We start from the raw sequence: 12758 nt of genomic DNA on the forward strand, positions 1-12758 counted from the left end.
GTTGAACTGTGAAGAAAGCTGAGTGCCGAAGAATTGATGCTTTTGAACTGTGGTGTTGAAGAAGACTCTTGAGAGTCCCTTGGACTGCAAGGAGGTCCAACCAGTCCATCCTAAAGGAGATCAGTCCTGGGTGTTCTTTGGAAGGACTGATGCTAAAGCTGAAACTCCAATACTTTGGCCACCTCATGCGAAGAGTTGACTCTTTGGAAAGACCTGATGCTGGGAGGGATTGTGGGCAGGAAGAGAAGGGGACGAGAGAGGATGAGAAGGCTGGATGGAATCACCGACTCGATGGACATGAGTTTGGGTGGACTCCAGGAGTTGGTGATGGACAGGGAGGCCTGGCGTGCTGGGATTCATGGGGTCACAAAGAGTCAGACAGGACTGAGCGACTGAACTGAACTGAACTGAATGATACTTTGCTTAAAGTGTTCTTGGTAATAATTCTTTAAAGTTTTGACTTTCATAATTCTTTGAAACACCTGTATCCTCATGTATGGAGAAATCCCTTACATTTTATGAATAAATACCACCTTTCAATGGTTATTTTAAATATCAGCCAACTCTTTGTTGTTTCAAACCCAAAGCTGCCTTTAATAAAGAAAATATTTAAAGAAGAATGTGTTTATGAGTGAGAACACATACATGAAAGAGATTACACATATCCACTCACACTTTGATGAAACCTATATATTCCTACCTATAAGTCAAAAGTCCTTTTTTGAGTCAGTAACAAAAACAACATATCTCTCTGTCATAATCACAAATTAACTGTATGTTTTGTTTAACATGTAAAAATTTAATAATTATGTTTATTGAGCATCTACTGTTTTACAGCTTCCATGCTATGTGTTTTATACAGATTAATTCTTTTTATATGCCCAGCAAACTTGCAGAGTAGGTATTATATAAGCTTTGAATACAAAAAAGCAAATGAAATGAGACTTAAAAGATTAAGTAACTTTCCATCACACAGAAATAAATGATACCTCTGAAATTCAAAATAGACCTAACTGACCCCAAAATGTGACGGTGGTAGAATCCATATGAGCAACACACTTAAAGGGATTGTAAGCAGAGGTCTGTACTAAAGTTATTCGTGTAAGGGCCAGGTGGTTACTGCTCCAGATTGAGAGTAGATGAATAAAATCAAGGAGGTGGATACACAGCCAGCCACTGGACGGCTTCCCTACTCACTGATGGTATTGATGTTTCATAAGAACACCAAAGGTTGTATTACATTGGCTAATAGAGTGATCAAACACTTTGTCTTTTTTCTTTTTCCTAACTAGAGGTAATGTCAACTCATTATTAACTAATATACTCTTTCACAACTAAGCAGCATCTGTCCAAAGTTATAAACAAAAGGTGCCAATTGCCACTGCGGCTCACACCCAGTATCCCAGTTCCATATCATTTTCTGGATCAGCCCCGTCTCTCGTGGACAATTTCTAACACTTCCCAAGTCACTCTCTATATGCCTAGGATGGCATCCAGAATTCCCAAGGGAATTTAACCCTCCAGAGCCATAATTCAGTACAAGACGATTATTGAGTTGTCAGAGATCTGAATAAAAAGTGTCAGGACGCTTAGGACAATGGAGACAGTGCTGGATCTCAGATATAGGATGGGGAATTTAGTGAATTCCACAATGTTTGAGTGGAGAGTTGGAGAGCAGGAAAATGCTATTTAGGTGTGTGGCATTCAGCAGCAGCTTCTCTGGGACAGTAAAGCAAAACAAAATATTTTTCCCATGGTAGAAGTAATGAGGTGTGCTTGAGCAGAGAACAGATTGTGTGTGTATGCTCAGTCATGTCTGATTCTTTGCAATCCCGTGGACTGTAGCCCACCAGGCTCCTCTGTCGATGGGATTTTCCAGACAAGAATACTGGAGTGGGTTGCCATTTCCTCCTCTAGGGGATCTTCCTGACCCAGGAATCAAACCCATGTCTCCTGAGTCTCCTGCATTGCAGGCAGATTCTTTACCACTGAGCAACAAGGGAATGTTGGCTTAAGGGGAATATTTTGTTTCTAAAAACATGCTTCTTATTACCATTATTGAAGAAGAAGTGGCAACCCACTCCAGTATATACACACATATATATATGTACATAATATATATTTTCTTCTCCCATATATATATATGGGAGAAGAAAATGGCAACCCACTCCAGTATTCTTGCTTGGAAAATCCCATGGACAGAGGAGCCTGGCAGGCTACAGTCCGTAGGGTCGCAAAGAGTGGGACACGACTGAAGCGACTTAGCATATCATTACTGCTTCTTTTTGATCTTTTAGGAAAAAAATTCATGTGGAAGGGAGAGATGATTTGTGCCTCACACCTGTAGCGTGATTTTAAATGCTCTAAAAGAATGCAGGGTTTGAAATTATTTGAACCTATTAGCCACGTAAACATGGCCAGATTTTTCAGCATTTCTAAGCTGTGTTAAATGTTCAGTATATTTCGAATAAAATATGAGTTTGGAAGAGTGCTTGACATAAAGTAAGAAGTCAACTAATGGTCATGATAAGTATCAATGCTATTATATTTAGGCTTTACTAATTTTCCAAATAGCACTCAAGCTAATCTTAATAATTACAATGATAAGGAAGCACAAATAAAAAGTCAATCAGCTCTTCCAAATATCACAGGAAATTAAGAGACAGGACAAAATATATTTTTTTGTTTTGGTAAGGGAATTTATGATCCCTGAGCCAAAAAATGATGAAGAACTCCTCTCTCTGTAAATTGCAACCTGGCTAATGGTGTTGGTGTGAAAACCAACTTAATATGACTATCTGCCTGCCTTGTCAAGCCTCTAATGGCTTCTAAGTACCTGAAATTTAGCCTGATTACAACCCTGTATTTGAGTTCCTCTTCCATACCACACTTTGCCTGCTTCTCTTTGTTTGAGGGCTGGCACCTCCAGTTTTTCATCTGCTCATGCACACAATTAAAACACCCTTCTGACTGGCCTCTCTAATTCTAAGTTGCGTGTCCACCTATCCTGGCTTCCCACCCTGAGTATGTAGCCAGAGTTATCTCTTCAAAAACATAAGTCATGTTATATCATTCTTATATTCTAAATCCCCCACGAGCTTCAAATCTCACTCTGAATAATGTTCAGTCTTTACTCTGGCCTCTGTACAACATACCCACTATTATCATATGACCCCTGAATAACTTCTGCCTTTCACTCTTAAGCTATATCAGAAATTCTGCTCTTCCTTGTATATGACAGACTTTCCACTCAAATCTATTTCTTCTACAGTTTCTTAGGCTTAAAATGACTTCCTCCAGTGATCCTTAAGGTTTATTCCTTTATTTCATTCAGGTAACTATCACATATCCTTGTTCATCCTATGTAAAATAGTAATTCTCCATATTGATCTATAACTTTATTCTGTTGTATTTTCCATATAACATCAATAGTATGTTTGTTGAGTGACTGACCAAATGATTGGCTATTTTACATATGTGTTTATTATTCATACCTTTAATATAATTCTAACTGGCTTAATAGTTTAATATTAAAACATTAATTATTTAACTTAATATAAAAATATTAGTTCCTTAAAATTAAAAAATTCAGTTTTTTAATTAACAATTTAATATTAATATACTAAATACTTGTGTTAAATATTTAAAACATAGACTGCTTTAATATTTCTATATTTAATTTCATAAAGAACAAAACCATCCAGAAACTCAATTTAAAGGAAACAGATTACTCAAAAAAGGAATTCAATATAGAGCACATGTTTCCTTAAAGAGTCCATTTTTCTATGGAACTTTTACATTTTTCCATATAGTATCCTTTGTTGGGGCTTCCCAGGTGGCACTAGTGGAGAGAACCCACCTGCCAATGCAGGAGACATTCTCTGATTTCTACAAATTCATTGTATAAATACGTATTGAGCCTTTGCTAGACACTGTGGTAAACAGGAGTTTACGAGAGTGAGCAGGAAAGTCAGAATTCCAGCCCCAGAAACCATACAGCTTTAATGCCTGCTGGTTGGACAATAATCCAGCTACACTAAAGCAAAAAAACAGAATAGACTTGATAGACTTTGATCACTGTAAATACTTAGGCTCCTGTGTTTTAAACAAGAGATAAAACGACATGAAGCTTGTTAATTTTTTTATGACAGTACAATTTCATTTTTCACTGGGCTTATCACCATTTCACACCATTTACTGCTAGTATATCTTTCATGTAGAATATCACTCTCAAGTGCTAAAATGGAATTATTGTAAATTAAGCATTGAATATGTCTTTATCACAAAAATGAGGAAGTCCAGAACTATAGAAAGCTTATGAGGCAAGGAATTAATTTTTCTCCCTTAGAATTATCTTTCAAATCCCAAGCAGTTTGGTAGCTCTTATTTCCTTAGGTTTCCTGGTATAGGAATCACCATTCATGCATTTGTGCCTGAAGAACATTACTTCCCTTCTACTTTAAATAGATGAGAAAAAAAATACTCATAAGGCAACATTAACTACATAGGAATGCAAAAATTACATGCTTGTTGCTTTAACAATTAATGAAAGTGTGAGAGTCCTTCCTTGCCCATAGGTACATAAGGAAGAAAGCTGTTTTCTTCTTGAATGGAGATATCAATGTCTTACTCGTTCATGGAAAAATTCTGGTGATCAACACAATGACCTTCTTTATTTTCTCACACAACAAACCTCACAAAGGGAGATATCAGACCCACACACTACATCCTCAAATAATAGTAATCTTCTATATAAATTCTTTTTTAGAAGTTTATTGTCAAAGATAATTTGATAATATTTTCCATAATCCTATGGATTTAGAGATGAAAATGACTTCATTTTATTATATCACGGTGGTATATTTTTAGGAGTTTCACTGTAAGGTGTATGAAAAAGTCTACTAAAATCATTCTTTTGATTCAGAGTGCTCATCTTCCCAAACATCTGTAAAAATAAGGTAAAAAATTCCCTAATATTTAAATGTCGGTAACCTCTGATGTGAAGGAAGAAAATCTGGTTGGAGGCATACCTGCTCCGCGACCTCATCATCCGCGTGACTCTAATGGCTTTTTTAGATTGAAGTTGTTGTTGTTCCGTCACTAAGTCATGTCTGACCCTCTGCAACCCCGTGGGCTGCAACATGCCTGGCTTCCCTCCCCATCCTTCACTATCTGCCATAGTTTGCTCAGACATATGTCCATTGAGTTGGTGATGCCATTCAACCATCTCACCCTCATCCTTTCGATACCCTGAGCTGAAACCTGAAGGCTTGAAGATGCTTCCCAGAATTGCAGCATAGACACAGGAGCAGAACTCAAGGTGATGCCATAAAGCAATTTGTAATTCTACATGAATCTAAATAATATATATCAAGACAAAATTCTGTTTTATTATTAAAAAATCAATACTGACCATATTGTTTTCTTCTACATTTTTAGAACTTTTGGTTACTACTGAAGTATACATAAAGATATTCGATTAGAATGAACATTTTCTATAATGTCAAACTAGAAGCAAGCAAAATAAACATATATCAAAGGTGAAAATATACTGCCTAAAATGTATAACAGATGCACACTTAAGAAGCAATTAATTTATATGGAGTTAGTGACTTTCTACAAAAACATGTAAGAAGTAAAAGCAAAAATTTTATTTAAAAAATTTAATGTAACATAACTTGAATAATTATTTTCAGTTATATATTAAACTATGATTAAATGAATGTGCACTGAACTAAATAGAGAAATAAGGATGGATTTTCCCTTCCACTTGAAAACAAAATAAAAAATATATCAACAAAGCAATCGTTTTCAAGACCCTGGATATTAGGCAACAAAGATCAGTGAATCCAGGGAAATGGGATACAAAAGACATGAACCCCAACTATTGCCCCAGGTACTACCTTGAGAGAGCTTCTAGGCTGCAGCCCAGAGGGAACTCAGAGGGACCTGGTAGACTTCCTGATTTGAGGAGAGCTGGGGTTTTGGAGAAGCCCAAGGAGGCTATTGTTTGGAAGAAAAAGTTAGTCGCTCAGTCGTGTCTGACTCTTTGCGACCCCATGGACTGCAACCCTCCAGGCTCCTCTATCTATAGGACTTTACAGGCAAGAGAACTTGAATCCCCAGGGAATCTTCCCGATCCCTACTGAAACTGTGTCACCTGCACTGCAGGCAGATTCTTTACCGTCTGAGCCAGGAGGGGCTGTTTGGTAGATGGGAACAAAGAGGAGACAGCTGCATAGACAGAACTCTCTTCTTCTGCAGCGGGTGCCCATCAGGTCTCGTATATCAGCTCCTGCATATATGAGGAGACTTTCAAAGGCTAAAAGAGAACTAGAGTCCACAATGCCCAGGGCTCACAGCAGGGCCAGCTCTAGTACAAGTTGCCACCAGCACAATGAACCACCTCATGATTCACTGGGAAGTGGGTAGAGAAGATGGAAGGGTCTTGCCTCAGTATCGAATAGCAATTAGTCCTCAGCTGAGCAAACTTAGCAATGACAGGTCCTATGACATTTGCTTAGGAAGACATTCACATTGATATTATCATTTTTGGATGTTCACTAGAACTATTCCAGGGTCACTGGAATCTTTCTAAGTTATCAGTATTTGTTTTAAGATTGCACTAAACTCAGTATGCCAACTTTTTCTATACTCTTGATAGGATACTTCTATTTTTTCACTAAGAAATGAATAAAAATATCATTTATACGCCTTTTAGTTCTTTCCCAAAATACAAAAGATAACAAAGACAGTCTCAGAGAGAAAAACTTGCTTTCAGGATGCTCAGTCACTCAGTTGTGTCCAGCTGTTTGCAACCCCATAGACTGTAGCCTGCCAGGCCTCAGAGTCCATGGGATTTCCCAGGCAAGAACACTGGAGTGGATTTCCATACTATCCTCCAGGGGATCTCCCCAACCCAGGGATCAACCCATGTCTCTTGCATCCCAGGCAAATTCTTTACCATTGCGCCACCTGGGAAGCCTGCCTTTTCAGGAGGATAACTTTTATTAAATAAGACCCTCAAAGTCTGTGCACTGAGATTTTGAGTTTCCAACGCTAAATTAAAATGTCTAATTTTTACATAGTTTTAATAAATCAAAATGAGATACTAATTCAAATTATAAGCAGTTTATTGTTGGTTGTATTTATTATATGAAAGCTTTTAAAGGAGTTGCCTGATATTGACCAAACTTTAAGACAGTACTAATAGTATGAAGATATATTGGATTTCAGTTAATATTCCATTATTTGATGCAGAAGGCATTTTAAACTTTCAATTTTCCACTTTATCATATTTCAATACAATGGACAAAACTGTATTTTTCATTGGCATTCACAGGAATCACTTTTCTAAGTTCCTGGAATCTATGCTTATTAGACAAGTAGCTTTGGTTAATATCCTCCCTTTACTAATACACATTTATTACATTCATTTCATGGCTTTAAATTATAATTGATACTCAATTTAGCTCACATTTCTTTTTTCATATTACTTCAGTTACCACCTGAAAACTTTAGGAAATTAAATTAAATCCCAGTAGGCTGCACTGGAGGAAAACAGTATGCATTGAATACTGACTTGAGAGATTTCACGTAGGTCCTGAATTAGATCTAATCTGAGCAAGCGACACTCTTTGTTATTGACAGTACAACTAGATATATTGATTTTTTTTTTCCTAAGGATCTGTTAAAACCTGTCAATATGAAAGCACTGGTTGCAAAATTTTAGTGCCCATAATGTTTTACAGAGTACAGCATTCAGGGGAATTGAAGACTATAAAAACCTGTTTCCAAACTTATCCCAAATACCTCATTAACTTGAAATGTATCACTAAATAATCTGTGTTAGACATATCTGCACTAACTTTACTATTTTACATTCTATTATGTGAAAGTGTTAGTTGCTCAGTCCTGTCCAACTCTTTGCAACTCATGAACTGTCGCCCACTAGGCTCCTCTGTCCATGGGATTCTCTAAGCAAGAATAGTGGAGTAAGTAGCCATTTCCTTCTCCAAGGGATCTTCCCAATCCAGGGGATGAACCTGGGTCTCCTGTACTACAGGCAGATTCTTTACCATCTGAGCCACCAGGGAAGCTCATATTCTATTATAAAACCTTATTAAATAGTCAAACTGTTTTGAGTCTATTACTGCAAAAGATAGCATTGTCTTTAAAGTTTTACTTTGCAAACATGCTAGTGTATCCATATTTCCATTTCAAACCCATATTCATGACATCACCCCATGCAGTGAACCCTGGCAGCTTAGGAATTGACTTCCCAAGCATTACTAAAGTAAAATCAACATGAAAGACCGTGGGTCATATCACTAAACTAAACAATATATATTTAAATGTATGCACTGCAAATTTCAGTGAGAAAGGAATGTGACTTTTTACATCTTTCTGGCGGCCATCAAATTGCTTTTTTGATTCTCAGAGTTATTTATGCAGAACTTGGGTACATTAAACAAGTAAGTATTTACCTACTCTGGTATATGCGTAAACAGAAAGGGCTGTCAGACTACAGCAGGGTCCGCAATTACAAGTCAGCCACAACTTTTTCTGTGTGATTATTGGCTACAGTCAATCTGGAAAAAAAATATTTCTGTTGGATTTTAACGTCTTCAGATGCTTTTAAACATCCCTGAGACTACAAAGGCACTATAGAATTTTGCAAATAAGCAAACTTTTTCCCCCAGTTGCACAGCATGTTTTTAGCAAAGGAAAACATGTGTGGGAAATAAGCAAACGCACTTTTCAAAATTAATTTGTGTCAAGGATGAAGCTGTCTCCAACTCTAATTTCAATCTGAAAAGGATTTCATCACTTGATATTTCTATTTGTCGACATATCTACATCAGTTTCTCATATAGTTTTTTACGACAATGGAAAAATCTTGCGAAAACCGTGCTATGAGTTACATATTGTAATATACACCCTGTCTGGCTACATTTTAACCTAAGTAGCATTCATGCACGCCTAGACATTCAAATTCTCCTGGTGAAATTAATATTAAGGCCTCTCTTGCAAAGTCAAAATGGATAAATCTTCATTTTTATTTCTGTGAATTAGGTTAATTTATTTTGAGACTATATTTAGTCTAAAAATTCAATAATGCCAACTGTACTCAGTATTGATCAGTATATCAAAAGTTAGATAGATATTTAGATATAGAAGATAAAGCTTTTTTTCTGGTGTTACTCAATTATCTAACCTCCATTAATGCACATATATTTTAATCATAATGTAGGTGAACAAGTTAAAATAACAAAGTAATCAGTGATGGGATAATTATGTAATACTTGAAGACATGATTATGAGGCCCTAGGTGAAGCAATTAATAAGTCTAACCATTATAGTAGTTTGACATCAACACACGCATTGCTCACAGTAATGTAATTCATGCTGCTTTTAAGAAACCTTTGCTCCTGAAAGAAATTGTTGGCTTCAAATTTTGTTTCTTTTGAAGCTAAAGACAAATGAACTTGCTACAATATGGAACTGGTTTCATTTGTGTAGCACATATATGAACCAGTAAAGAGTAAACCAGTGTATTTCCTATCATGATATTTCCAAAGCATTTCTGGTCACACTGTATCCTATTTCCTCTTTTAAGTTCATAGAATGGAAACTAGAAATGAAATCACTGTTTTCTGCGAAAATCAGGGAAGTCTTTTCCGTAGGTTTTTTTTTTTTTTTTTTTAAGTTATACATGGAGTGAGAGCACAAATGAACTTGTCTGTTGCCCAAAACTGGAGTCACTGTGTATAGCAATATTGGGTTATTAATTTTAAATGCAAAAAACACACAAACATACATAGATCATTAAAGTCTTTAAATAATGCTTAAAAGTAAAATGGCTTTCTTCAAGGTTATCCAATAGTCTCTGTAATAACTTTCTGTAAATCTATTTTATTTAGCAAGATACACTGTATATACAGTTATTTGTCCAACTAGAAAATGTCCCCCATTTCTTCTGTATTAATACTATGCTGATTTTATCCAGGTATAAGGAAGGGATATGCTCAGCAAGAAAGTGAACCCTTTATCCCCAGGGCTTGAATTACGATATAACTTAATAGGATTTATTCATACGATATATTCATGGTTAATTCATGACCTGGTGTTAGTTATTGTTTCAGTGTGGGCATATGAATTTGTCCTGAACAAAGAGACACGAAAGGACATTTGCTGAGAAATACTCTGAAATTTTTCCCCTCTCTTTCTTAAAAGAAATTTCTAAGAAACTACTTGCTGCCTTTGGTGTCACTATCAGGACAGGATGCCCAGAATTGCTGTAATTGTGATAATGGAAGTACAGAGAACTGTAGAGAAGCAAGCCTTTTGGAAACTCTGCATGTTTGAACTGCTAAACTAATCACTCTTCAAAATACTCGACTCTGAATTTTCAGTTTCATTTAAGCTGCATTTAATTGGATATTCTGTTCCTTAGAACAGACTCTTTGTGACCCTGTGGACTGTAGCTTGCCAGGCTCCTCTGTCTGTGGAATTCTCCAGGCAAGAACACTGGAGTGGGTTTCCATATCATCCTCCAGGGGATATTTCCAATTCAGGGATCGAACCCAGGTCTCCTTCTTTTCAGGCAGATTCTTTACCATCTGAGCCACCAAGGAAGCCTTTATACATTAAAGTTATTTTAACATAACCTTATACTAGACTAATTTTTCTGCATATCTTATTTATCAACTTCTACTATGGAGCTTTCATGGATAGACTGATATCTGTCAATAATCTTTGAAAAAAGTGATTAACCTTGCCTGAATGCACTGCCCACTAATCCCTTTTGTATTCATAAGCATTTTCTTGATTTTTACATTTTCTCAGACTTTTTCACACTATTTTTTTATGTCTAAAGGTAATTTCTATCAGTTATTTTTATATCATTGTCTGTTAGCACTGCATTATATATATATATATATCTTGCACTTTTAATGCACTAATTCTCTCTTTAGTAGTCTTCAAGTGGTGTTATGGTAAAGTGCGGTTTCCCTAGTAGCTCAGCTGGTAAAGAATCCACCTGCAATGCAGGAGACCCTGGTTTGATTCCTGGGTCAGGAAGATCCCCTGGAGAAGGCTACTCACTTCAGTATAAATTTGTGGACTTCCCTGGTGGCTCAGAAGGTAAAAAATCGACCTACAGTGCGGGAGACCTGGGTTTGATCCCTGGGTTGGGAAGATTCCCTGGAGGAGGGCATGGCAATCCAGTATTGTTGCCTGGAGGATCCCACGAACAGAGGAGCCTGGTGGGCTATCATCCACAGGTTGCAAAGAGTCGGACACAAGTGAAGCCCACTGTATTTTTGTGTTCTAGAAGTTTAATTTGATTATTTCTAAATGTGCTTCATCATTGTATCTTGATTTTCCATAATTTCTAATTTATTTTTAATTTCAACGTTGCATCTTCAAACATATTAAATTTACTTAATTCATGTTTTAATTGATTTTATTTTCAAAATCTATTAACTCTTTTGTTATTTCTGCTAAGTGCTTTGTCACGATGGCTTTCTCCTAGTGTGTTTCTGTGCTTTTTATCTCTATGTTCATCATCACTGAGATATTACCTGGGGACTACGCTGAGACTTGTGTCTGAGAGGAATGCTCTAAGCATGATTTGAACATGAATCTTTTAAACATGAGTCCTCATCTGACACCAAACTATATATTTAGTTTAGGTTTATAAACTAATAATTCGTGTAAATCCTGAATGCATATTTGAGTGAGAGATGGTTTGTAGCTAAAAAATCACGGGGAAGACTTTTTTTTTGCCTCCTCAAAGCCAAGTCCAGTAAGGGTGAGTTTCTGTTCTATGCTTCTTTTCCTCTTCCTCCTCTCCATCCCTTCACTAAGAGTATTTCTTTTGCTTTCAGTTGTTTTAGTTGAAATTCTATAACTGATCTTCTACCCATGTAGACTCACAGCTTTGTTTTGGGTCCCTTAAGGAACTGACCAACAGTGACTAGTCAGTGCCTGGGACAGCTGTCAGGTCAGAAATAGCACCTTATTGAATTTGCATTTTCTCAACATTTTCAGCCTCTAAGGAGTACCTCATTTTTTTTTTTGCCAACTCATCTATATAGTGTAAAGAGTTTTCTTAAAAATTATATTTTGTCAGAAATTTTAGGTGTCCGATACACCTTAAAAAGATGTCGGTGTATCTAACCCACTTTGCTGAAAATGGAAACACCCTTTTCTTTGTTTCTTTAGAGCCTAACAGTTATTCATAGAGAGCTATGAATGAGTCCTCACTGAGTCCTAAACATTCTTAACTCAGTGAGGTTCTTTTATGAGGTATGTATTTACTTGGTAACAAAGTCAAAGACACCGATTTTCCATTCTGTCATTCTTCTTTCAATTTCACCTATTTCCAAACTAGCTGTGCATGCGTGCTCAGTCACTTCAGTCATATCCGACTCTGTGACCCCATGGACTGCAGCCCACCAGGCTCCTCTGTCCATGGGTCTCTCCAGGAAAGAATATTGGAGTGGGTTGCCATGCCATCCTCCAGGGGATCTGCCCCACCCAGGGATCGAACCTGTGTCTCCTGTGTCTTCTGTATTAAAGGCAGATTCTTTACCTTTGAGTCATGGGGGAAGTCTCCAACCTAGTTACTTCACTATAATTTATGTACTTCTTTGAAATATTTTAACTATTTTTTGAAAAAAACATAATGTGAATACATCTATGATATAAAACAAATATTTAAAAATACTTCTGTTTTTATCTTTTTATAGTTT

General features: G+C 36.6%; 1 protein-coding gene across 3 annotated transcripts in view; it reads right to left on the reverse strand.

The window, feature by feature from the left end:
• Positions 1–12758, reverse strand: part of AGMO (alkylglycerol monooxygenase) — a 390458-nt gene that overhangs the window by 185690 nt on the left and 192010 nt on the right. The gene's annotated exons all lie outside the window — the stretch shown is intronic.

The sequence above is a fragment of the Capricornis sumatraensis genome, chromosome 5 (assembly GCF_032405125.1).
Source record: "Capricornis sumatraensis isolate serow.1 chromosome 5, serow.2, whole genome shotgun sequence".
Classification (NCBI taxonomy): Eukaryota; Metazoa; Chordata; class Mammalia; order Artiodactyla; family Bovidae; genus Capricornis; species Capricornis sumatraensis.